This window comes from Amblyomma americanum, chromosome 1 (genome assembly GCF_052857255.1).
Source record: "Amblyomma americanum isolate KBUSLIRL-KWMA chromosome 1, ASM5285725v1, whole genome shotgun sequence".
NCBI classification, from domain to species: domain Eukaryota; kingdom Metazoa; phylum Arthropoda; class Arachnida; order Ixodida; family Ixodidae; genus Amblyomma; species Amblyomma americanum.
The window spans coordinates 253,230,311-253,256,652 of NC_135497.1; the positions used below are offsets into that span (position 1 = coordinate 253,230,311).

At 48.9% G+C, this 26,342-nt stretch overlaps 1 pseudogene; it reads right to left on the reverse strand.

The window, feature by feature from the left end:
- Positions 1–5,014: 5,014 nt before the first annotated feature.
- On the reverse strand, positions 5,015–5,523 carry LOC144116829 (uncharacterized; annotated as a pseudogene).
- Positions 5,524–26,342: the final 20,819 nt, after the last annotated feature.

The following is a 26,342-nucleotide window of genomic DNA, read 5'->3' on the forward strand; positions in this document are numbered from 1 at the left end:
TTTTAATCGTCTATATCTTCGCTGTTGTTGATGCTAGCTCAAAAATTCTTGCACTGGGGTGATGAGTGATCAAATGCCTATATCTCGTCTGTTTTACGTAATCTCAATTTATTGCATAGTCCCTTTAAAGGGGCTGCGAAACACCGCTTGAACGGATGCCGATTACGCTTCAGATGGATTCTTTGTCACACAGATGCTGACTCAAAAAGAATTGAAAGATTTCTGAAGTGGCCGTCGGCCCCATTACGAAAATCGAGGCATAGGAACGGGAGTTGTTCAATGAAGAAATTTCAAAATACAAGAAAACAAAATGCTGCCCTCAACTCTATTTTCGCACAGCTTCCCATTTCGCTCTCCGAATGACGACACTTAGTGCGACCGATCAAAACAGCCTATCTGAGCACGTGGCAGAAGTTTGCACTCCATGGTTACCTGTTCTCTAACTCGTTCATGCCAAGGCTGGCAGCGCCGTTTGCATGGTTACAACAACCATGTGAACGCCCAGCTGACCCAGCGATGATTCACCGTCACGTCGACGGCGCAGAAGGGAACACTGGTCAGTGACGTTCCCTTACTTATGGATCCGAACTCGAGCGCAAGATGCTGTGGCGGTGTGACAGCCTGCGCAAAATATCAGAGACACACTTGTCATAGCGCGTACCGCTACTGCTTACCGCCAACCATCGCTCGTCGCTCCTAGCGCGCTGGTTGGTCACGGCGAGCAAGGAGCGTGGTTTTGTTAATGTAATATAAAACACAAAATGTTGACGAAACGTATCTCTAGTTATTAACACAATTTGCAGTATATTTACTCTTTGTCCAATCATCAAGCTCGCGCTAAGTGATGTCATATGCGCTGCTAAAAACCACCACTGTATGGTGACACCGTCAGCGCCACGAATTTATTTCTGGGAGCTAATTAAAATATTAAAAGCTGCAGTATACGCGGTACGACCGATGATAATAGCATCACTATAACTCATTCTATGCAACCAACAGGCAAAACAGTGCACTAAAAATGTGTTTCGGGGCCCCTTTAAAGAACCCCAGGTGGTCGAAATTCCTGGAACCCTTCACTATGGCGTCTCTCATAGTTTGAGTTGCTTTGGGACGTTAAACCCCCATAAACCATCTATTCCTGACGCACAAACCCAGAGAACGGCTGGTTCCGTCAGTTTCACCTCCAAGCTCAGCCAACGCCAGGCCCCCGCTCGCGGCGAACGGCGCAAGAACGAAGGAGCAAGAAAAATTGGCTGTGGTTTAGCTCTGGTTAACCCTGGTTGAATTGCAAAAGCTTCGTTTCCTCGGCACGTAGTCTACGCCAACGTTCTTAAACAGTTTCAGTTTCGCAGCTCCGTATAGACCGTTTACAGAGAGCAGTTCGCTCTGTCCACGACAGGTGGCGCCACTAGGACGGCCGCCACTTCTGGCCTTCGGAGCCGTCGTTAGCAGCATCGGCGCGCAGTGTTAAACGCTGCCCGCAGATTGTGTATACGAATATCAAGTGAATTCGTAAACAACCCGGCTATGATACGGACGAAAAGCGTATTGTTGAATTAAAATGTGAAGCTAATATGATCCCTGCGGTCCAGTGTAGGAAAAATAGACGCGCTTGTTGCATTTCGGACACTTCGCGACACAAGGCGGCGTTTTTTGAGAAACGGTCTTAAGAGTTAAAGCTGCTTTCAGGGAAAGCAGGACGTTAACGTGTTGTTCTACGAAAAATATAAACTTTTCACAAACCGCACGCACCAGATTATTTCAGCGTCAGCAGTAGCTGCGGGAATGCCACAATGAGCTGGTGATTGTTTCGCAGCAGTAATATATTGCGCCGTTGTAATGTTGCCGCGTTATTTTCGCAGTGTATTAAAAACATCTCCTTGTGGATATTAGCGCGGACACGTTCATTTTTCATTGTGCGAAGAATGAAGGTCAACGTGTACATGCCTGTGGCCTTTCTGCCCTTCGACAAACAATGATCCAGTGCATCGAATAATAGGTGCTTTTTTAGACCTTTTTTACACCTTTACAATAAATGCTTCCTGGGCGTCGGCATAGGGCTCACTAAACTGTCGTGCGTGCTTGGCGCTAGCACGGTGGAAGCGGCAACCGAGCGTTTGCAACAATCCCCAGAGGAGGTGTTTTGACAATTATCTCGCCCGATGCAAAGGTCTACAGACGTACGCTAATTTACTTGGGGGCAGCGGTGAAATTTATGACAGGAATTCGTATATTTCAGCTTATTCCGTCTGGTTACTTCTGCGGGTGCTGAACTCCGGAGCTGTTACCAATTTTACCTAGCAAGAGAGCCCAGTCAAACGTCGCCGATCTTCTGAAGGGGCGTTTGAACAACATCCATATTCTTCTTTTGGAAGCCGGAATGTTAACGGATGGTAAAGTAAATATACGTGCAATTGGCCGGTGATCACACGCATGCGCACACCAGGCTGTAAGTCTCGTACACAGTGCTGAGCGGTGAACGTTCTTAATAGCTAGCTGTGAACACATATTCCTCCATTCGGCAAAAATATCCAGCTCTAGAAAGCAAGCTTACAGACCGTGTCCCCTTTTAATATGCAGTTCGACAAGTTATACGGTCCACAAATAACGTTAGACGGTGAATTTACTGAATAAATATGAACGTGCACGTAGCTGACTTCGGTTTGTGGACGCATTCGAGCCGATCCGGGCAGCCTAAAAGGAGGCAAGTAAATGAGCCGGTTGAATCAAACATTTTCCGGTACCAACAAGTTCTATGCGCACTGAAACGAAGTTTTTGTGTCGTCCGACAGCTCGTTATTCACAGCGAGAGAAGGAGAAGCGTCTTGCGACCGGCCACCAGCGCGCCGGCAGCATTCGAAACGAGAAGGCCGGCGATGGCGGAATGGCAACATGACCAAATATGGCGGCGCCCATGCTACCGCGCTGTGTCGCTGGAACTAACGGCGCTACAGTCGCGCTTTTCTACACATCTCGCGCGTCGTACGCTATGCCTTCGTAAAGGCGGGCGGTTCCGCGCCCATACCTGCAGGTAAATTCATTTTTTTTCGGCATGAGCAATCGTGAATATGGCATAACTGCTGTTGATACGTGGCGAAAATCTGTTCCGCTTGAAGGGCACAAGGGTAGAACCACAGGGGCTGGGACGAACGATATTTGAACGAGGCACTAGACGAGGCGCGCTTCGCCTTTTAGGTGTCCATCGTCCCAACCTTCTCATGTGTGTCACTATATATATGTTTGTTTGTTTTTTTGCAGTTATAGCACTTCACACCAATCAGAATCTATGACAAAACTGTTTCAGTCCGTAAGTATTAAGCTGTGTTCTGAACGCCCTATCGTACACCGTGCGGCCGAATCTGTGCAGTGGAAGAATCTTCTGTTTGTTGTGTTCATTAGGTTCAAATAATTGAACTTCATATAAGCAATGAACAAGGAAAGACAAATTTGTTTAAATATTTTATTGTACAGTTCTTTTACGGCGCTTTGTTCGTTGAACTGCGCCATTTTTAAAAACAACTAATTTATCGGGTTCTTGAGGAGTAATTTATTTCAAATGTCAAACGCCTCCATTGAAAGAGAAACAAAAACATCTTGCTGCAAAAAGCATTCCATTTATGGATGCTTAAAGCAGTTTTGCACTCTTTCTCGCTGACTGCACTTGAGCAGCTACCATCATTTCAGAGTTCATTCTACTGGAAAAAAAGTGCATCCTCATGATAATGTAAAACTTGATCACTTTAGCAGTGACTTCTTCGCAGTGAAGATCACAACGACTGCAGGCTCAGAGGACTCTTCAAGCCTGTCTAGTACCTCCCAGAACAGGTCACCAAATACAACGCGTTTCTCAAGGGCTTTGTGAACAATGCTCTCCATCTTCTTTATGACTGTGTACAGCCTTAGTGACGGCTCGCGAAAACATCCTGGCTTGAACTACCTCAGGCCAGTCAAGTGCCTCTGAACAACATCACTTGAGCTGGCGTGTTCAGGAGCAGCCGTCAGCGTGACCTGGCAATCCTTACAATGCATTGCCTTAGTTATCTTCTTATGCACATATCCTGCTAAGTAATAGACAACCATTTCTTCTGGTCCGGTTCTTTCATATCCATGGTCGCCCAGGTCATCACTTTCACCCGAAAGATAGCGGATGCTAAGAAGCTTCTTGCACAGCTTTTCTTCCACAGTATTCCTGAGCTCCGCAGCAGCCTTTGCCTTTTCTCCGAGGCTGCCATGCAATGACACGAGGACACTTTCAGCGGCTCCAGAACAGTTCCCTTTCACTGCATTCTTCACAGGAGTGAACAGGGACAGAAGCCTATAAATCTGGCTGAACTGTATTATCGTGGGATGGTCATCATCGCCGTGAAAAGAGCGAACAATGCCAAAGAATCCATGGAAAAAAAAGAAGATGGTTTATGGTTTATGGGGGTTTAACGTCCCAAAGCGACTCAGGCTATGAGAGACGCCGTAGTGAAGGGCTCCGGAAATTTCGACCACCTGGGGTTCTTTAACGTGCACTGACATCGCACAGTACACGGGCCTCTAGAATTTCGCCTCCATCGAAATTCGACCGCCGCGGCCGGGATCGAACCCGCGTCTTTCGGGCCAGCAGCCGAGCGTCATAACCGCTCAGCCACCGTGGCGGCTAAAAATTAATTATTAATTAGTAATTGCACCAATTTGAAAATAAATTTTCTTTAGAACAGGCTGCCGCTTATACGCTGCTACTTCAAGAAAATTGCGCTCTTTAGAACAGGCCGCCACTTACCCAGTGAGCATTAAAACTCATATGGATGTCTAACGGACGTTCAAAACGTCTGCAGAATGTCGAAGGGAGTTCCAGTGCCCATTGGGTTATACTCTGCTACTTCAAGAAAATTGCGCTATGTTCACCATTTCATCATTATGCACGCGTGTGTTACCTCCAAGGGATCTTGGTTCAGCTTGGCCGTCAGCAAATAAGGCACGCTTGCTTTGTGCAGCTCATCAATTATGTCTGAAGCCGACAGCAAGGTCACTCATAGAGATTCTGTCGTTTGCTGTGAAGCAAATAGGAGCATGTTTCGATGTTGGTGGTTGTGCTCTGTTTCGTCAAGTAGATGGAGGAAGTCCTTGATGACCTGCCCGAAGAAATCAATGATTATTGAGTCAAACCCTTGAGAAGCTGAAGTGTATATCACGACGAAAAGCAACTCAGAGCGCTCCGACTGACATCACAATAAGGAAAAGTACCTGAATCTTCGGCGGGTTCATTCGGATCCCTTCCGCAGGGTGTTTTGTGTTCAGTGCATTGAAAAGATCGTTCATTCTTCTCGTGAAGGCCTCTGTTCCCTCCGTGTGAACGAGTCCTTCAACACCCTCTGCCCTGTAGACCTGCAGGCCAATGGCAGTGTTCCAACTGAAGAGCTGCAGGGAAAATATATGTTTGATGAAACTATTCCCAACACTGAAGGCGTTGAAATTTTTATAAATCTTTGTGTAGTTCCCCTCGTAGCTAACCTGCACAGCACGCCGCACGTTCATTCTCTGCAGGTTCGTCGGTTGCACATGAGCTGCCGTCAGTTTATAGACGACCTTTAGGTGTTTTTCCCTCTCCGTCTCGAAGAACAGTTGATAGTGACTGCAGTCAATATTGTAGTCTTCAGCCTTGAAGTATAGTTGAAGAAATAAGTCGCAAATACAGATTTTCATCTCACCATAAAAGAGCAGTGACCCCAAATTTTATTCGTGAGTTACTTGTTTGGTACGATGTGCTGCATATGCTGCACATTAGAAAACATGGACGGCCGCGTGGATTGCGCCAACAAGATGCTGTTTCGGTTTTCGTTTTCAACAGCCGAACGACGGTTGTGACGTAGCAGACGCGTTGAGGTCGAGGCATAAAAAAATTGTAGTATGGTTGCTATACTTCGTCTATTAATTCACATAAACTGTTACGCAAGCCTGCTCAAGAGTTGGAATCCCCAAAAAATGAATAAGCAGCGATTATAGCGCAGTTTTTGCATGACTCACGTCCTCAAATCGTCTGCTTGTTCGGCTGTTGAAACCGAAACAGCACGAGAGAAAAAAACCAATCACAGATTATTGAGCTGGCATAGGTGAATGCCATGTCAAGGCTCGTGTATGCTAGTGTCTTGCCCACCATTGCAAACAAAAAAACATTCAACCAAAAAAATGATTTCTCTATTCAGTTGACGTATTAATGAAAGTGTGTTACTTCATGCATACCTGGCCATATCTGTGCTTGAGCAGGTGATTCTGCACACATTTGACGACGTGAGGAATGTCACGCATAAAATGAAGGTACTTCCCCTCAGGTAGACAAGGATGTTGAATCTTGTGACAATGGGATGCAGTGCTGCTACTGATTCCCATGTGCTGCCACATTGAACGATTATTTCCAGCACCATCGCTGACCACCGATATGACAGTCGCTCCATACTTGTGCAGTTAGATAACTGCCTCCAACACAAGTTGCGCCAAAATGTTTCCAGGTACAGCTCCTTTCGTGGCAAAGGGCGCTATAGGTTGCAACCAGTTTTCAAGCACAGGCACAAACATAAGAACAAGAGCATGGTCCGCAAGCTCTTTGCTTCCTTCTGAAATGTCACCGTAATCGACAAAGCCGTCAATCTTAATGTCGACTTGCTAAAGTTGTACGCCTGGCGCAGTTTTATTTCATCTAATATCAAAGTGCCTGGCCACCCATTCTCCCACCTAACTGCTTTTCTATTGCTTCCAAACAAATGAAGTTGAACCCAAACTTGCAAGGTATGCCTTTAAGGACTTGAGTAAGACTCATAGAGGGCAGAGGCATCATCTTCATGTCATAAATAAGCCTGTAAGCTCGTGGGCTGGCTATCCTCAGCATTAAACAGTTTAACAACCACTCAGCATTGTAGCGTATGCCACATGCTGACTTTGATTTTTAGCTGCTTTAATCATGTCATGAACGCCAGGCGCTGCAAAGGTGGGAGATCAACCAGTGCTCTTTCAATTCCTTGATCTGTAGCCTTTGAGAGCGCTGCTTTCAGTGCCACGACCTCGCCCTGTTTTTTCTCCCACGCGGCAGTTGCTCGGCAAGCTTTCCTCTTCAAGTTCTGCAGCTTCTGGCCCTTCTTAGGTGCTGCCGTTTTCTTTCTCGCGCGCACCTGCCTTCGCAAACGCTAGCAACGCGCACAGATTAGCTGCTTCAAAAAAACATGACAGTGTTTGTGATGAACAGCTTCCGACTTCGTCGCCTGTTCATCAAGATTTGTATTTGCTCCTGCACATATATTGAAGCCATCTGTTTCCATCAAAATGTTTTCAAGTTCAGTGACAGAAGCTACAGATTTAAACAGCTGCTTGTGCAGCTTGTTGTAGCCGTTCACGAAGCAGCTACCATCTTCTTCAACGACAACAGCCTTGGGAATCACTAGACGGCTTGCCGCTAGCTTTCTGCAGTAGAAAACTGCGCACACCTTCCGAGTTATTTCGTCCAGTATAATTTCATGTTGCCATTCCGTAGTTGGTAGAGTCGCAGTCGCCAGGTCACCAATCGTCAGTGCAGTCGACGTAGCGCTGGTTTCCGCCGAGCGGGAAAGAGGCTCATTTGGGATGACTGCCTCTACGCAAGGCTCGCCTGAGGAGGACGTACTGTCGCTGCAAGGATCTTCACACTTATCAGTCTGCATGACAGCACGCGTTTTTGGTGACTTTCGCATGTATTTCGCATTTTTTTGGCTTTGAGAATCGGTCTGGAAGGCAGGGAAAGAGTCGAGGGACGGCACCGGGCGCTAGCGCCCAGTTCCCACGGGGAATTCTGACCTCTTGCCCGTTCACAACGTGCTTGTACTCCTTGATAATATCTTCATGCTCAAAATGGCGCTCACATATCTTAGACGTGTGAGAGAGCCGTCTGTCCTTGCGATGCAACATCTGCTCCCACCTTTTAAATGCGCTTTCATCGCGAAGCGGTTTGAAAAAAATGACCGGTGGCATCGTTTCTGTTTTGTGCAGCTGGGCGCAAAGCAGGATGACATGTTTACCTCTCGCTTGAAGTCGCCAAGTGCACATATTTCACCACAAACACGTTTTCACAACACTAACAGCACCATCACGCGTGAAAACTAGCTTGAAAATCTGACTAGCCTGTCGTAACTGCAGCGAGCGAAACTCCCGCGACAGCAGACGATGTAGAAAAGCTCGACTGCAGCGCCACTAGTTCCCGCGACCGCCACTTTAGCCACCTCCCGAGCGGAGCTGCGAAACTGAAACTGTCTAAGAACGTTGGTCTACGCAGCATCTCATTCCGACGCTCTCGAGTACTCAAACCGCAGTTGAAAAGTCACTCCGGGACGCGGCACTTCTTTTAGCCGCATCTTCGTTACGACGCTTCTCGAGTCGTGCGGCGCGGCGCGCTCTTCTGGCGTCTCTTGAGCGCGTTGCCTCTTCCTCGCTTCGTTCTGTCGTTGTTGCTTCTCTTTCGCGCTCTCCATAACGACTACAGTACACTGAGGTGTATATATATATATATATATATATATATATATATATATATATATATATATATATATATATATGCACACACACACACACACACACACACACGCACACACACACACACACACCGCGAGGCGGCACCTCCTTTCCCTTTACCCCAGCGGAGCACATCTGGGGGAGCGAGCGGTGTCGACGGCGGTGTCATCTGTTGGAGCGCGGCTGCGGCTTTGCTAGGCAACGGTGGCTCAAGGTCAGGCCACGCGCATACGGCTGAAGTGCGCGACGAGCCGAAATGGCTCGCTGGCTGGAGTAGTAAAGCTTTCGCTTTAAAAACCTCGCTTGAGGCGACCGGCGCGCGCATAAAAGAGCGCGTCTCCCGGTGGCCTGCATGCCCGGAACGAACCGTGCCGCGCTAAGGTGCCCCGATGCGCGCGCCCCCCTCGGGCGGATGGGGGCGCGCGCATCGAGGCACCGGATGACAGTTGACAGCCGTGCGGTGCGGACGCTTGTTTAGGTGCTCTTCGGATTACGCGTGGTGACCGGGACTGGACGGACGGACGACTGCGAGAGCGCCTTGACTACGACAAATCGATTAGTTCTTTCGTTTAATATTTTGAGAGTTTAGGCTAGTTTTAGATCTAGGCTAGTTAGGTGAAGTGCTCGCGAAAGAGCAAGTCAGTGACCTAACCGCCGGGTGTTTTCCGGCCGGCAGCTATAAATCTGTAGCGCTAATTTGTGAGTCTAACTAGTTTAGACAGGTAGTTATTCGTTTTTTTTTTAGGTGATCGGCTTTTGCGGTGGGCAGAATTTTATTTGAGCACGTGCTTGCGGGTGTTTCTTTTTTAGCATGTAGATATTCTAGCAATTTGTGGTAGGAATAGTCGAGTGCTGCTAAAATGGTCAAACAACTGAAGGTTAAATGCAAGGAGTGTGAGGCGTCGGTGAATTTGAAGGAAACGCGGTTCGAATATGCAGAGGAGGCCGAAGGCGCGAATTTTATGTGCAGATGCTCCGTATTATGTGCACGCCTGGACAGGCCTGACGAAGCGAACACCAACCTAGCGTTACGTATGGATGTTCTAGAAATAGAGCTACAAGCTGAGAGGGCAGAGAAGCACAAACTTCAAGAACAGCTTAGTCAGTTGTTGGAGGCAAAAATGGCTGACACCGCCAAGCGAAGCCACATTGGCGGACATTCCAGCGCCAATCACGTGGATCGGGCCTGCACTGGCATGGACAGCGATAAGGAACTAGGTCAGGCAGGTTCAGACAGGAACAGCTACGCACACGTGGCAGCTAGGAAGTCTGGAGGCGATGGGGAGAAGGGGAACAAACTAACCCCAAGGAATGAGGTCACATCAGTCACTGATAAGAGGCAGCATAATCTGAAAGTTAAGAGGGAGGAAGAGAATACCCTAGTGCTTATGACTCAGATATGAGGAGGTGCCAAAGAACTATAATGGAGCGTGCACAAGGTGATAAGCGGGTAGCAGTCGGGGCATTCCCAGGCATTACAATGGACGCAGTACTGAAAGAGACAAAAGCGAACTTTCTCAGAATGTTGCAGAGCGCAGTTTGGTATTGGTAGCGGCGGGGCTAAATGATGTCCTGAATGGTGAAGCCGCAAAAGCAGTGGAAAGATTAGCGGAGGGAGTTGACGATTTAAGGGCAATAGCACAGAAAGTCCTGATCGTGGTTTGCGCACTGCCGGAGGTGCAAGGGCGTAACGGAGAAGTTGCCAAGAACATTGTGGCTGTTAATCGAGAGATAAAGAAGTTAGGCCAGGAGAAAGGCTTTGAAATGACAGACAAACAGGGAAGTGCATAGAGCAGGCTTTACGCGAGATGACATCCATTTTAATGGAAGGCTAGGAGCCGAGATAGGCTGGCGCCTGGCAGGCCCGACAGTAGCTTTTTTAGGGTGTCCACTACGGCTCAGGGCGTAGGGGTAGGTAGATGCAAAGTATAAAGTTAACAATGGCGGCTGACCCCAACAAAGTGGTCGCTAGGAGGTCCAGGAAGAGAACTACAAAAAAAAATTAACACAGGGATCAGGTACATGCAAGGCGGTAGAAAGAGAGCAAAGTGGTTAGAAATATAACACCAGTTATAGGACGAAGAAGTAGGTTTATACGCGCAATGGCGAGACACATCCCAGGGATCTAGAAGATCCACCGTTTATTGATGGCTACGTCTGGGAAGGGAGCAACAGAACAACGGAGAGGAACGGTGGAGGAGTAGGTATGCTGATACATCAAGGAACAAATTGGCAAAAAATAAAGTAAAATTTGTGGGGATTGGGCTTCTAGAGCGATCGGAGTGCGCGCCCGCTGCTGCCGTTTGCTCTTTAGAGACCCCCCGTGGGTTGTCCGCGAGCGGAATGCAGGCGGCCGCGCTGCTTGTCCTTCTTTCCAAGGGAAGCTCTGTTGAAGAACCGCTGTAAATCACCCTCCCTTCCGTTCATCCCGCTTCGACCTCGCGTCCCCATTGGGTCACTCCCCGTGAGAGCTGGGGGGTGTTGTTTCGGCGAGAGGCCCGAGCGGGAAATGAACGGGGAGATTGCACCGACTCGGGCAGCAGAAAGGTGCGTAGATTTCGCCTCCCGGGTGCCCCGGCCTTTGCCGGGGGACCGAGAGCGCGGGTGGTGTAACCTTGCGCGCCTAGTATGTACGCTTGAGTTCAGGCCCGAGCCTCCGGAGTCCCGTCGCCCGCATGCGCGGCGCTCACGCGCTCCGGATTCGGAAGGGCTGATCTGGCTGGTTCTCCGTCATCGCCGGCCATTGCCGGTGAGGACGCGTGATGAGCCATCGACGTGCGACCTGCGTCGTCAAGATGTGTTCCGCGCAGTCCCCATCCTCCCTCGTGTTGTGTCGCGCGCGATCTAACCCTCTGGTTGGCCGTGCGGCATGCTATATCGCCCTTGGCTGTGCCGTCGTGAACGCGCGTATATAGTCTTTGCTTTGCGAGCGCGGCTCCGCGGGCCCGCTTTCGGGTGCTTCGGCTGGGCTATGGGTGTATACTGAGGTCTGGGGATCAGTGCAGTGTTATGTAATGCAGCTTCCTGTGTAGTAAACATCTGTGCTCTATAATAACTGCGCAGGTTCGAATAAATGGGCCACCTTCTCCTATACTATCTGATGTCAGGCCCTGGGCTGCAGCCCTCTTGCCCCCCCCCCCCCCCCCTTAATCAAGCGCTGTCGCCACAGCTGCACCGGATGAATGCACAGGATGAATACAGGATACAGGCACCTCCGTCATAGGATGCGGCAGCGAGACGATGTGCACAGGAAAATAAACCTGGATTGTTCCACTGGGTCTTGGTTTGGTTTATGGGGGTTTAACGTCCCAAAGCGATTCAGGCTATGAGGGACGCCGTAGTGAAGGGCTCCGGAAATTTCGAACACCTGGTGTTCTTTTACGTGCACTGACATCGCACAGCACACGGGCCTCTAGAATTTCGCCTCCACCGAAATTCTACCGCCGCGGCCGGGACCGAACCCGCGTCTTTCGGGCCAGCAGCCGAGCGCCATGGCACTGGGTCTTCATAATTGCGGAAACGCTCTCCGCATGCCTTTAAAGGGGCTCTCCATAATGTTGTGATATGCCTAGAATGTTAAAGGACGCCGCTTCACAAATATCCTCCAGCAAGAATTTTTTTTAAATTCGTTTTGTGGAGGCTGAGTTATCTGCAGTTAAAATTTGAATTTCCGCGTCTTCGCGCCTTTCTCTCTCCTCCTGTCACCTTTGCACTCTAGCTGCCTTCGATTGAGCTGTGGTTCACTGCACCGGTTCATGGTGCGCTACACCAAGCCCTCGATTCACAGCGCCCTCTTATCCGCCGTCAGCGAGTGATTTGGGTGCAGCCGTGGTGCCGCTTAAATTTGGTGCAGGGAACCACGGTACCAGCCGCCAAGAAGGTGCAAAAAAGTTGTGCACGTGCAGAAGGCTTTCAGCAGACGACGCATGCTGGAATTGAGGGAGCCCTTCGCTGTCGTCGACGCGTTTGATGTCATTCTGCGAGAAAATGGAGCTGAAACCTGCGCGACAGCAGGCAAATTTCTGTGTTTTGTGTCGTAGCTGCCATGTTAATTGTGACTGGCCATCCGTGTGCGTGCGAGTACACAAGAACAAGAAACTAACGGCGCAACAACGGTGTGTGGGCTGTTGGCAAACTTCGGGCAGGGCGACTCCGAGCAAGCGTGTTTTGCTACAACCGGCGCTGGTACCTGTGCCTGCTGCGCTAAGCATGCAGGCAGATGCTGCTGGTCTGCCGCTGCCTGGCTATTCTGCTGCGGCTACGAGGACGCTGGGGTTAGCACTAAGCGGCGGGAAGCCCTCTGGTGCTGCCGAATGACTTTTTTTTTAATCACTGCTTGTAAAGAGCTAAACGAGCAAGGCGGGTTCTCGGCGGTGATTTGCTGGCGCCCTCCCGTAGGCGTCGGATAATATATGACCACTCCCTATGTCCTTCCTTGCTGTCCCCTCACCTCTTTCATTTCGCTTCTTCAAACTGCCTGCTATCGTTTATTTCCGCTGCCCCAGCTCAGGTGCCGCCGCCACAGTGATGGCAGATGCCGGGGTTAGCAAAAATCTTTTAACTTCCATTTTTATTATTATGTTTAATAAACACTTACTACTACTAGCTTGTAACCACGCTTTTATAGCACTTCGGAATTCGACTGCGATCGGTCCAACTGAGCAAGTGAGTTGCGGCAAAAGACAGCACGGAGTCGGTTTAGAGTAGAACTGCTCCATAAGGAACTATGCGATGTCGTCGACCATGGCCAACTCCACGGCCGACTCAAGTCTCGTTAGGCACGAAAGCGACCGCACACAAAACATATACTCGCGAGAACTGAACACCTCCATGGCGAGCAGACAAGATCTGCCTGTACGCGCTCGATTGAAAATTGCTGCTGACGCGCTGCACCTGTGCACAACGGAAATGGTTCCGCGCCGCGCTGGCACCAGCGGCACTTTTTCAGGATTGGTGCTGAGAACCAGCACTGGATCGAATGCAGCTACTGATATGTCGGCGCTCCTCTGCCGGTCCCACCTAGTGTTCCTGTATATGCTCCCTGGGGGAGCATATACAGGAACACTAGTCCCACCTACTCGGCCCCTCCGCCGGCTGCCGACACGCGCGGGAGTTCCCCAGGGGGCGAAACTTCTGGCCACGGCCATAGTAGCTGCGTGACGTCAGAAACAATTGACATGGCGAAACAATGATAGCTCTTCGCTGCTGACGTAACGAGCGCAGCGCTGCATGAAGCGTTGCGCGCGGATTCGGGCGAAAGCCCGGCACCGATGGTCGCCCCGAGGCGTAGAAGCGTGAATTTTTATAAATATATTGTAAATGATCGGCTCGCTTTTGAGGTCTTGTACGCGGCATGAACGCTAGCTGGCCTATGCTCTACATAATGCAAGTGTATTATATCCAACCTCAAACACTCTTTTCAGGGGTCCTTTAACGTAGTAAACGTCACAGGAGGGAAACGTTGTACGGAAGGGACCCATGGCGCGATATTTAACTTGCTAGCAAAACGTGTCTGGCAGCTATGCAAATGAAAAGTTCGAGTGAACAAAGCACTTTCTTGAGTTGAATAAAAATAATTGCAGTTCGTGCGAGATTGCAAAACAGGGAGGCAGCAATGTGCGCCCCCTCTCAACATCACGGTCCGGTGGTCGTGTGTCTTCTTATGTGGTGCAGGCAGCTCAGAAAAGGCTTAGGCCTAACTACCACTCTGACAGTGACCTCCAACAAAAACAAAGACAGACCCGGAAAGGCAGCGCTGGATTAGTGGGGGGGGAGGGGAGGGGGGCTAAGGGGGCTGCAGCCCAGGGCCTCACCTCGGACAGTAGGAGAAGGGGGCCCATTTATTCTAACCTGCTTAGTATATTACGGGACCATGGGCAACGGAACTTCGAGCGACATGTATGAAGCGAGAAAACCAGAACGAGCAGACGGGACCCCGCCTAATGTAACAGCATGCGTTTAGCCTGATCATTTGGGGAAAGCTTGTCGAGCTGCAAAAACAGGAATCCCCCGCCACTCCAGCGGGGCCCTTTCTTACGAAGCGTGGTGCGTTTGCTTGGAAGAGTTTTCGTGCTTTCCTGTCAGTCCGTCTGTCCAGTGCTGTCTGGAGAGGAGGGGCAAGGGGGAAACACCTAAAACATGTAACGTGGGATGGGGACCTAAATCTCCCTTGCCCCTCGTCACCACCACGCCACCCTCCACCTCTCAAATAGTTCCGCCGCTGTCCTCATAGAAAGGATGTGCTGCAGTACCCAACAGTGCCTCCCATTCTACTTTTCTTTACCGTGATGGTAATTTGGGCGGGGGAGGATGAGTCCGATAGCAGATGATGATGAGTCTGATGACAGAGTCTAGGCAGGAAAGGAAAGAAGACGTCACGCGTGCTTTTGTCCGCGTGCCTTGGGGCATGGAATCTTCACTGTTCGGGCTAGGGTTGTGGAAGAGTGAAGGGGGAAGTTGAGAGCTGGGCACAAAGGCCTGTCTCCAGGGCCCATTCCTGCCTAGTGGCTGCGCGCGCTCGTCGGAAAAAGTAGGCCAGACTGGCCGCCGAATTTTCCAGAAAGAAGTAGAAAAGGCTGACTCAGGGGCGACGGAGGGCACGTAACTTCGCACGCGCTAGGAGCCGCCCTCTCCCCTTCGTTCTCGCGCTCTGCGTCGACGGGGCGAAAGAAAAATCAAGAACCTCCCAGAACGGACGATTGCTCCTAGCCAACAGGAAGACGAGACCGGAACGGGAGAAGGGGTGAGTTTAACGAGGGAATTTGTACAATTAAGGAACTCTATGCGTATGTGAACGCCTGCTTTGGCGCTAGTAACAGACAGACGCGGGGCGCGTCTATGAAATGAAGTTGATCGCGGGCTGCGATTCAGCCCTGAGATGCCGGTTAAGCTTGCATAAGCCCGCCTGCTGAGGAGCTCCTGGTGGACGCACCACTCTCGGCCAGCCACGGACCATCCACGCAGCGTGCGCCAGTCATCGGGGACGGCCACCGTTGGACACCTGCTGGAGCGTCGGACTGACGAAGTGCCCTGTGCGGTGAACAATTAGCATCCATTCATGCGAAAATGCTCGGTCGGAAGCATCAAAGTGGTGCGTCTAAACGAAAGGCGAAGTTAGAAAGAGAAGAGCGTGAAAAGAAGCTACCAAAGATGACAAAGTACCTATTGAATGCAGCTTCCGCGGAGCAGTATGATCGCTCTACCCAGAATCCGTTTCAAACTTCCAATTGTACCGACTGTGCTTCTGTTGAGGACCTGCCAACTCCATCACCACGGTTTCCTGGCAAGAAGCAAGGTTTGACTCATCTTGGTTATCTGGAACCTGTGAAAACGGTGCCAACCTCGGTCGTCCATATTTCTGAGCAACCGACGCTAACCGATGCCCTGTGTCCTGTTCCTGAGTCAGCAACGTCTATGCTACTCGGCCAGGCCTCTGCCACGGAGCTCCAGGTGTCCGGTCCGTCACGCCTGATTTCTACTACTGCTGATCAACAGGTGCCAGACCTCCCCGATGAGCCTCCTTCTACTGACGAGCGCCAGGAAACAACACTCCAAGAACCGACTCACTTGTTTCCTGTTAGTTTGGCTTCAAATAATCATGTTCCCACCCACAAAGTGTGGGTCGAGAGGACGAATGAGATGGCTTCTCGTTGCGGCAACAGAGAAGTACAGATACCCCCGCAGCAAGAGGTGCGTTCCGAGATTCTCTGAAGTGGCCCTGCTAAGTGGCCGGACGTTATTACTGACAGCTTTCAGAGTGTATGCCTTGAGAAAGCTCTATTGTATTTTAAAAATCGGGCAAAAAATTTTCCGTCTTCCGAAAGGCAATACTCAGAAACGATATATATGTCACCTCATCTTTTCGTGCGAAAGGCTGTAAATGGGGAGGCGTACGAGCGACACTGGTTAATGTACTCGGAGTCCAAAGGTTCCGTTTACTATTTCATGTGCAAACTATTTTCGATTTCAAGCAACCCCAGAGCTTTCAGCACGCACGGCTTTTCTGATTGGAAAAAGAGCAGAAGAAAAGGTTTGCGCATATGAAAATAGCGTCGAGCACCGGAACTGCGTGGCAGCATGGCTCGCCCGCTCTAACTCGAGCAGCACAATTGACAAGGAGCTGGCTAATCATCGTGTCACGGAGACCGCTTACTGGACAGAGGTGTTGAAGCGTGTAGTCGTTGTAGTTAAGCTTCTAGCTGAGCGCAACCTAGCGTTTAGGGGCAGTGAGGAGATTTTTGGTTCACCGAGAAATGGCAATTATATGGGAGTGCTTGAGGTCATTGCCAAGTTTGATACCTTTCTGGAGGAGCACATCAAACGCTACGGGAACAAAGGAAAAGGTCGCCCATCGTATCTGTCAAAAACTATTTGTGATGAATTTATCGAGCATATGGCAAATACTGTTAAGGAACCTCTCGTAGACGAAGTGAAACGCTCAAAATACTTCTCTTTAATTGTTGATTCGACTCCAGACCTTATTCACTTTGATCAGCTGTCAGTTGTTTTACGATACTATTTAAACGGGAAAGTGTACGAACGCTTTCTTGGATTTGTTCCAGTCGAATCGCATACCGGTTTATATCTTTTCTATATCGTGATGTCCCTCTTGACGACCAATGGCATCGCAATTGATGATTCTAGGGGCCAAGCTTATGGTAATGCGAGTAATATGTTAGGAAAATACAAAGAACTGCAAGCTAAAATCAAAAACCTGAACGAATTGGCAGTCTACGTCCCATGTGCTGGCCATTCACTGAACTTAGTTGGAGCGTGTAGCGTTGACAGTTGCCTTGAGGCAGTCAAAATTTTCACTGTAATTCAGAGACTGTATGTATTCTTTGCTGCCTCACCTAAGCGATGGAGGTATCTTTTGGACAGCATGGGCGGAACTGGCCAGCAGCTTGTTTTGAAAGGTCTCTCTGAGACCAGGTGGTCAAGACACGCTGAATCATGTAAGGCCATTCTGAAAAAAAAATGCAGTCTTGTGTTGCCTTGGAGCTATATCAAAGAACGAGGAAGAAAACGGTGACACTAGGAACGAAGCGCGCACTCTTTTCAAGAAAATGACAAAACTAGAGACTGCATTCATAGCAAATTTCTGGAGTGAAATCTTGGAGCGGTTTGACTTCAGAAACCAGGCCTAGACATTTCAACTGCTGTAGACCTGCTGAGCTCTCTAGAAGGCTTTGTTAATTCTTTGCGACCTCTCTTTGATACCTTCGAAGAGAGAGCACGCACGCTAAGTACCAATCAATGTTATCAGGATGAGGGCAAACGCATCGTTTTGAGTGAGCACCCGGACGGAAAAAGCGATAGTGCGCTACAAGCTAGAAAAAAGTTTATCGTTTATCTCTGGCACAGCAGGCTGAGGAGTTGGTGAAAACCTACAAAAATGATTTGGAGCCAGCATTTTCCGCTGAAATCGTTCAGTTTGTGAACTTTCTGCACAACTCTGTGTGCCAGGACACGATTCCCCTGGGAATAATGAAGTTGCTGCACGAAAGAGGGCTTATTAATGTGTTTTCGAACCTTTCTATTGTTTTGCGAATGTACTTGAGCATACCCGTGGCAAACTGTGAGACCGAACGATTGTTTTCCAAGTTGCTGCTGATAAAAAATCGCCTTCGTTCGAGGTGGCTGGAATACCATGATTGTTACCCACATTCCCAAGTTGGTTTCCGCCCACAAATTGGAACGGAGGACGGCCTTGCTACTTTGGCTGCTGACGTGCTTGACCACTCTCCACAGAGTCACCTTGTACGAACCGTATTCGCTACAGACATAACAAAGGCATATGATAACATCCTTCACTCTGCCATTCTTGCCTTCCTTCAAACTCTTGGTCTCCCTCACCGGTTCCTCCTCTTCATTCACGCCTTTTTAGCAAATCGAACCTTCAGCGTGCGTGTCCACGGAAAGCCCTTTGGTAATTTCACTTGCAATAGAGGAGTGCCGCAGGGCTCCGTTCTCGCCCCCACATTATTTAATGTGGCTTTAATTCCTCTTGTTCGAGCCCTAGAGTCCATCCCTTCTATCCGCGTGCTTGCATATGCTGATGATATCACCTTGTGGTGCTGTCATCCAGATGCGTCTATTCATCAGTCGGTCCTTCAACACGCGCTGGATGTATTGACATCTCGCCTCCCACCTCTGGGTCTAACACTCTCTCCTACTAAATCATGTTTCATTCGAATTGGAAATAAAGCCGCCTTACGGAAAGCTCCCCCTTCATATTTTACGGTACATAATTCTCTGATTCCTCAGGTAGAAACTGTTCGTATTCTTGGTCTTCTCCTCCATACATCTGGGACTGGCACCCCGTGGCTGACAGCCACCCGTAAATCGGCTCACGCTACTCTAGGTCTGATTCGTCGCATAGCTATGCGCTCTGGTGGCGCACGTGCTCATACGGCCCGCCAGCTTGTGCGCTCTATCCTTCAGCCACGGATAGTATATCAGGCACAATTTCAACGTCTCACCCGCAGACAGTGGGACTCCCTTGAAGCTATCAATCGTGAGGCTATGCGCGTCATAACATATCTGCCTCGTTTAACACCCATACCTGTGCTACAGGAGTTCGCCCAACTTAATACACTCAGTGAAATCATCGACCAACGGGTGGCAAATAGAGCTCGAAAACAGTCTCTCAAACTTCATCGTTTAAAGACACTTCCACCGTGGTCCTATTGCCAGCTCACTGACAATCGCCCCACTGTTTCCCGTCGGTATCAGCAGCATATCTGCCTGAAGGGTGCATATTATACACGGATGCATCACATTCTGAAGAGAGGGGAGTTACTGCTGTGTATAGTCCATCTCATCCGCATCTCAACTCTCGCGCGACGTATACTGCGGATACGTGCACTCCCCTGGCATTGGAACTTCAAGCCATTTATAATGCCATTGCTTCCCTTCCGCTCGTCCCAACATTCAATACAGTTCATATCTACACGGACTCCCGCGCCGCCCTTAAACAGCTTAAGGCTGTTCGACGAACGTTCCAGATTTCACAATCTATTCATGTCTTCTGCGCAAAGTATCCATGTCCTGTGCGCATACACTGGATTCGCGGCCATGCCCTGGATCCACATAACATTCAAGCGGATGCTATGACTCATCTTCATACATTAGACGATCCGCCACCTTCCCCTCTTCCCCCAGATCCGTTCCTGTCCCATGTTTCCGATTCCGAAGTTCTGCGCCAGCGAACACGCGCTCTAATTCCTCCGTGTTCGCACCCTCTCCCCCGTAGTCATACTCGGCAGGAGGAAGTATCCGTGCGCCGGATTCGGGCAGGGGCAGCTCTGACACCATCTGTCCGTCATCGGTGGCGTGCTAAAGATCTGCTAGTACCTGACAGGTGCCCTCACTATAGCGCTGCACCGGACATTTGTGATGTGCGGCACTTGTTGTGGACGTGCCCAGCGACGGCTGCTATCAGAAAACGGCTCCTCAGGGAGGTAGGCCTGCGGTGGAACCGCGAAAGTGACTACGTGAAGTGGACTATGGACAACCGTTTCATTAACAACCTCTGCGACTACCTCAGCGCAGCGGTTCTTCACTCCTTCTTTTAACTTTCAATCCCGTGCATTCCTTCCCCCCTTTCCTTTTTCAACTTATGCCTCATGGCACACTTCTCGAATAAAAAAAAAACTGCACATCTCCAACCAAAAATGTTAACTTTAACCCAACGTTTCGAAGCCGACTCCGCTCCTTCATCAGGGGTGACTGAGGGCAGTAGCTAGCGTCTTTTATGTATGGAGGGGAGGGGGGGGGGGGGTGAAAAGAACCACAGCTGAGTCGCGCAAGGCGCGGGGGATGGGGAGGGGTTTTAGGCTGTTAGTCACGCTGTCGCACTGCAGGAAGGTGCTGAATGGCGACTTTTTTTCGTTGTGTTGAAGAGCGAAGTCCCTGGGCATACATATACTGGGGGCAGGTTTCCTTTTGTGCGGTTGATATTGTGCGGGGTGGTTTGCATATGCCAGGATTCCAGAAGGAGCCTCTTGTGGTAATTTGTTTTGGTTTCCTATAGGAAATGTCAGATTCCTTGCGCCTGTCACGCTTTCGTTTCGCATTCACCTTGTTGCAGTGGCTCATCGACTTTTTTGGTGCGCTAAATACAACTTTCACTTGGTGTTCGCCACTTTCTTCAATCCGTGCGATACTTTATGTATATATAGTATGACTACCTGTCCTTCTCTATTCCCCAGCTTTTTCGACTATTTTTATTTCCTCGTCAAGGATTTTAGCACTTTTTCAGCCACTGACACCATCATGTTCTCTGGGAACCCACTAGCTATCAGCCGACTGGTTTGCATGCTGATGCTCTCAGTGATTTTTTGATCGCAGGACTTCGTAAGGCTCTGCATCATGCACGAGTGGGCAACACTCCTATTGACAAGCTTAGACTGGCTGGGCAACACTCCGGTTGACAAGCTTAGACTGGCTGGAATCATATCTCATGATGCTTTTTTCACTTTTTGTATGATACCACCGCAAGTATAGACAAAGATTATCTGTATGTGTAGATCGAGGAATCTTATCATTGCTTTTTTCAGGTAGTTCATAAGTGAAGTCAAGGCCATTCAATATGCGTTTAAAAAGCATGATCATAGCATCCGCGTCAACCGCGCCTGCTTTTTACGCATTGAAACAGAGCAAGAAATCGTCTATTTATCGAAAGCATGCCGACAGATTCTTCGCCTCAAGCTCTGGTTTAAGGGTGCGGGGATTGCCCGGGCCGCATTTTTGGAAATGACCCTTACCAAATTTGGAGTTTTCCGTCCCTCCGGGGAGCGCTGAGCTATGAGATTTTTGTCTAATTCAGGCGATGTCGAAATTCGGGGGTCGCCCTGACCAAATTTTCGGAAATGACTCGGTACACATTTCGAGGACGCTACCTTGTCGGGCACGGTGAATTATGGTTTGCATCGATTTGGGTCCAAATCAATCAAGGTCGCAATTTCGGTGGTCGCCCAGAGCAAATTTTGGGTAATGACCCTGGCCTAATTTCAAGGACGCCATCATGTCAGCCCCGCTAATTAAAAAAAGTTGGTTTTTGAGGAAAGGGCATGGCGTATTAATTATCTCATATATGTCGCTGGACCGCCGAACCGCGCCGTAACGGAAATGAAGAAGGTAAGAGTGAAAGAAAGAAAGAAAAGAAGGAAGGAAGAAAGGAGGAAAGAAAGATAGAGGGAGAGAGAGAAAGAAGGAAACAAAATAAAGAAAGAAGAAAGAAAGAAACAGCCCAAGCAGCACAGGCAATTGGCCTAACTTTCGAGCGGTATTGTCAAAGGCCGGCCCTACAAAGGACCAGTATGGAACATTCCTGTTGCAATACTGGGCCTATTACCTGTGCTGCTTGGAAGGTGCTTTAGTAGAGGTCTCACAATCTCTATAGATATCGCTTAAGCCATGTATATAAACAAGAAATCCACAGGAATATCAACAATATACATAACCTATCCCAATTACAAGACAGAACTCCAAGTTACCTTACAAGACACTTCGAGGATTGGTCAGTACCAATGTCACGTTCAAGTTACGGGAAACAGTGCCTTAAGTACACAATACCAACGCTTTTGAATTATTATAATTCTGTCCGTTTTGACCTCTTCACGGCAACCTACAAGGACCTCCGGCAGATGTATTTGGTTTCTATGTAATGTTATCTAGCCTTGCTGTTGCTTTCGTCTGGATTTGGAGAAGTGAGTTCCGCTGTTGTTTTCTGTTCTTTTTGTTTTTTGTTGTTTTCGTTTATGAGTACTAAGTTTGTATCATATTAAATATGTATGTATATGTTTGCATATCAAGAATATGTTACGTGTTGCCGCCACTCTGCCAAAATAAGGCATTGTGGACCCGTCAAGCTGTCCAAGGACAGCTTTTTTTCTACAATCCCCCCATCTGTATTTGATGGCAAATAAAGATTTTTCATTTCAATGTCGACCATCTCTGGGTCTTTAACGTGCACTGACATCCCAATGGACACGGGCGCCTATGCGTTTGGCCTCAATCGAAGTGCTGCCACCGCGGTCGGGTTCGAACTCGCTCCCTTATCCCTTCCCATACGGCGCCGTTCAGGTGTCCAACGATATATGAGACAGATACGGCGCCATTTCCTTTCCCCCCAAAAACAATTATTATTATTATTACTCTAGATTCGAAGCCGACAGCAGCGGTAGTATTTCGATGGAGGCGAAACGCAAAGGCGCCCGTGTGCTGTGCGATGCGAGTGTACGTTAAAGATCCCCAGATGGTAGAAATTATTCCGGAGCCCTCCACCACGGCACATCTTTCTTCATTTCTTTTTGTCACCCCCTTCTTTATCCTTTCCTTACGGTGCGGTTCAGGTGTCCGCCGATATGTGAGACAGATACTGCGTCATTTCTTTTCTCCAGTTTCGCCTCCATCGGAATGCGGCCGCCGCTGTCGGGTTCGAACCTTGGCATATCGACTCAGCCTTACCACTCAGCCGCCGCGGCGGGTGCTCAATGATAGCTGGACATCGAGTTTGGTCCAGTTCGGCCGCGGTCAAATTTCGGGGGTTGCCAGGGCCAAACTGGAGGTCACCATCTTCTCAGCCACGGTCAGTTATGGTCGGTCGTGGATTTTGGTTCATATCGGCCAAGGACAAATTATTGATGTGGCCCGGGCAAAATTCTTGCCGCTCGTCGGCGCAGTTGCTGTCACAACGAGCCATACACAAACGCGTGCCCGTTAGGTCCGACCGTCTACCGCTCGAGACACCCTGTTGGCTACCTTGGTTTTATGTGCACCGATTCGGCCGAGAGAACACATCTTCTGGGTACTTTACCAAGAATTTCTAGTGGACTCCGCCATCCTTGCGGGCTCTTGCATTAAAGAAATGTGAGGTTTGATGGGATCAATAAGGCGCTGCATTATATGAAAATTTCCTGACGAAATAGCTTGAAATGCTTTCAGTACAGTCTCCGAAAAGCTGGTATACATTGTCGCGCCCTTTTCTGCTAGACGTAGAAGGCAATGACTTCAGTTGGCGAATACATTACACAGTACCAGTTGGCTATGTTTACGACGATTTTGCTAGAGGCTTCGAAAAGCTGGTATGCACTCTCACGCGCTCCTGCTAGACCTTGCAGGCAATTACTTTATTTGCCGATTACATTAGGCAGTACCAGTTGGCCAAGTTTGCACTTCAGGCCTATTTAGGGCCCAATTTTCTCGGATGTCTTAAAAATATTCTTCACTGAATATACCTTTCCTGAATCATTTGAAAGAGGCCACATTGTCCGCATTCCTAAAAAGTCTCCTTTCTCGACATGTCCTCAAGATTGGCGCCCTATCCCCCCCCCCCCCCCCCCCCCTAATTTAAGATTACAATGTATTAGCCGAATTACTCGTTCGCCATCTACAGGCTCTCCTCCCGTGCCTCATTTCCTGCCACCAGGTTTGCTTCATCCCGAGTCGTGAAATACATAGGTTTATCTAGTATACTATACGGTGGCGCGCACAGGATCTTCTTGTTTTCCTCCCTCAAGAAAAGGCGCTGAACCTTTTAGAGCATGAGAATGGTTACGGTACACTGGATGCTTTCGGTTTCCCACCTTCTGTCATGCTTCTCATTAAACAGATGTGCGGGGATGTATTTCGAGCACTCTATTCCTCGATTACCGGGAAAGTACCGCATTTGATGCTGGCCGCGGCGTCCGTCAAGGGGTTCCGCTCCCCCCCCCCCCCCCCCCCCCTTTTGTTTGTCTTAGAATTAGAGCCTTTCCTCTTGGCAGTCAATCGCCACTCCCTTATTACAGGTCCGGCTTTGCCAGGCAGTGAGGCAGTACGCGTCACTGCTTATGCAGATGATATCACACACTACCTATCTGAAGAACGCTGCCTGCTCGAAGCTTTAAACGTTTTTCGTGAGTACGCCTCCTTGTCTGGGGCTGCTATTTATTTCTCGAAGAGTTAATTTTTTGTGGGGTCTCCTCAAACATGTATTACATTTCCGATACCTCTGCAGTGGTGTGAATAATAATAATAATTTGTTTTTGGGAAAGGAAATGGCGCAGTATCTGTCTCATATATCGTTGGACACCTGAACAGCGCCGTAAGGGAAGGGATAAAGGAGGGAGTGAAAGAAGAAAGGAGGAGAGGTGTTTCCTTCAGTGGAGGGCTCCTGAATAATTTTGACCACCTGGGGATCTTTAACGTGCACTGACATCGCACAGCACACGGGCGCCTTAGCGTTTTGCCTCCATAAAAACGCAGCCGCCGCGGTCGGGTTCGAAAATGAAAATTGGTTTTGGGGGAGGAAAGGAAATGGCGCAGTATCTGTCTCACATATCGGCGGACACCGCAACTGCGCCGTAAGGGAAGGGAGGAAGGAGGGACTAAGAGAAGAAATGAAAAAGAGGTGGAGGGCTCTGGAACAATTTCGACCACCTGGGGATCTTAAGTTCGTTGTGTCGCCTCCCAGCCTCCACGTTTGCAATGAAACGCTGAGCAGTGTAATTCAAGATATGCAAATCTTCGTTGTTCGTCTCTTGTTTGTTCTTCTTGTGATATTTAGGGTGCTTATAAAGAACTGTATTTTTGTTGTTTTTGATAGTGCCACGTTCATTTGGTGTCGTCCTTGCTTGTCTTATCTTTAACGAAAATATTTTCAAGTAATGTTTTGTAATTACAGTTGGTAATTTTCATCTGTATTCTAGTGCATTTTTATGGTGTTAGTATTGCCTTAAGTATTGTGTATATCTATTGCATATTTATAGAGTAACGTGTATAACGATTACTGCAGTCTGATGCTTGAATTTCAATAAAGAATGTTTTGGATACAACCATGCGTCTCCTCACGGGATTAAACTTAGTGATGCAAACAAAGCCTAGCTTCAGAAAGATCGACATCTGAGCTGTGTTGTCTTTTCTACGTTCTTGTTCGTCTTGAGTGCACTAAACTTTTCCTTAAAGCCTAGCTTTTGCTGAAAACAGAATGCAGATTAATCACAAAGTGAACATTTGTGTTGGTGTTTACAAGAGCACGCGTTTCAAGGAAGTTTTGTTGTTTTCCTTATAATAATAACAATAATAATAATTCCGTTGATCGCACTTCGTTATTTTTAATTTGGTGGAATTAAAGTGAAACATGGCATATATCCAGTAGCGTAGCAGGCGACAGGGGTGTCAGTATAGGGAAAGGGGGCCTGCATGCGCATTAGCCCAGGGCCCCTTAATCCGGCCCTGCAGAAAGGGTTACGTGCGCACAGCTGCAAGGAGACATCAGCTCTGTGTTGTGGTCCTACCCCGGTCACCGCAAGAATTGTGAGCGGTCGGCGCCCACCGTTTCGCACGGTGTCGGAGCGCCCGGTGCCGAGCTACAATACAAGCGAGCTCGAAGCGGCACCCGTGGCCCCAGGCCACCCGGCCCCCGAAGCCGCGACTCGCAGAGTCGAAACAGAGACAGTAGAGCACAGGATGTTTCATTTAAGACTTTACACAATTTTTAAATATAGGATTCTTGAGTTAGAAGAGCGCTTTTTTCGGCATAGCATTGTCAGCAGTGTAGTACATCAGACTGCAGCTAAGACGCGATAACTAGTAGGTTGGTTAACTAATATTGAATAGTTAACTTTTGACTATTACTGCTGGGCTCCTTAATTATTGAGAGGCGTGTTGCCCACCGCAGTTTCTACCCATATCAGTATTTAGAATTGCGAAAACGCGGTTACCCTCGGCGCTGTGGTTCAACAAATTTTGGCTATTTCGAGGTTGGCAACCTGGGGCCGAGGAGCGCGGATGTGATTCACGTCGGCTCCGGAAATTCTGTCTCGTTGTGCCAGAAA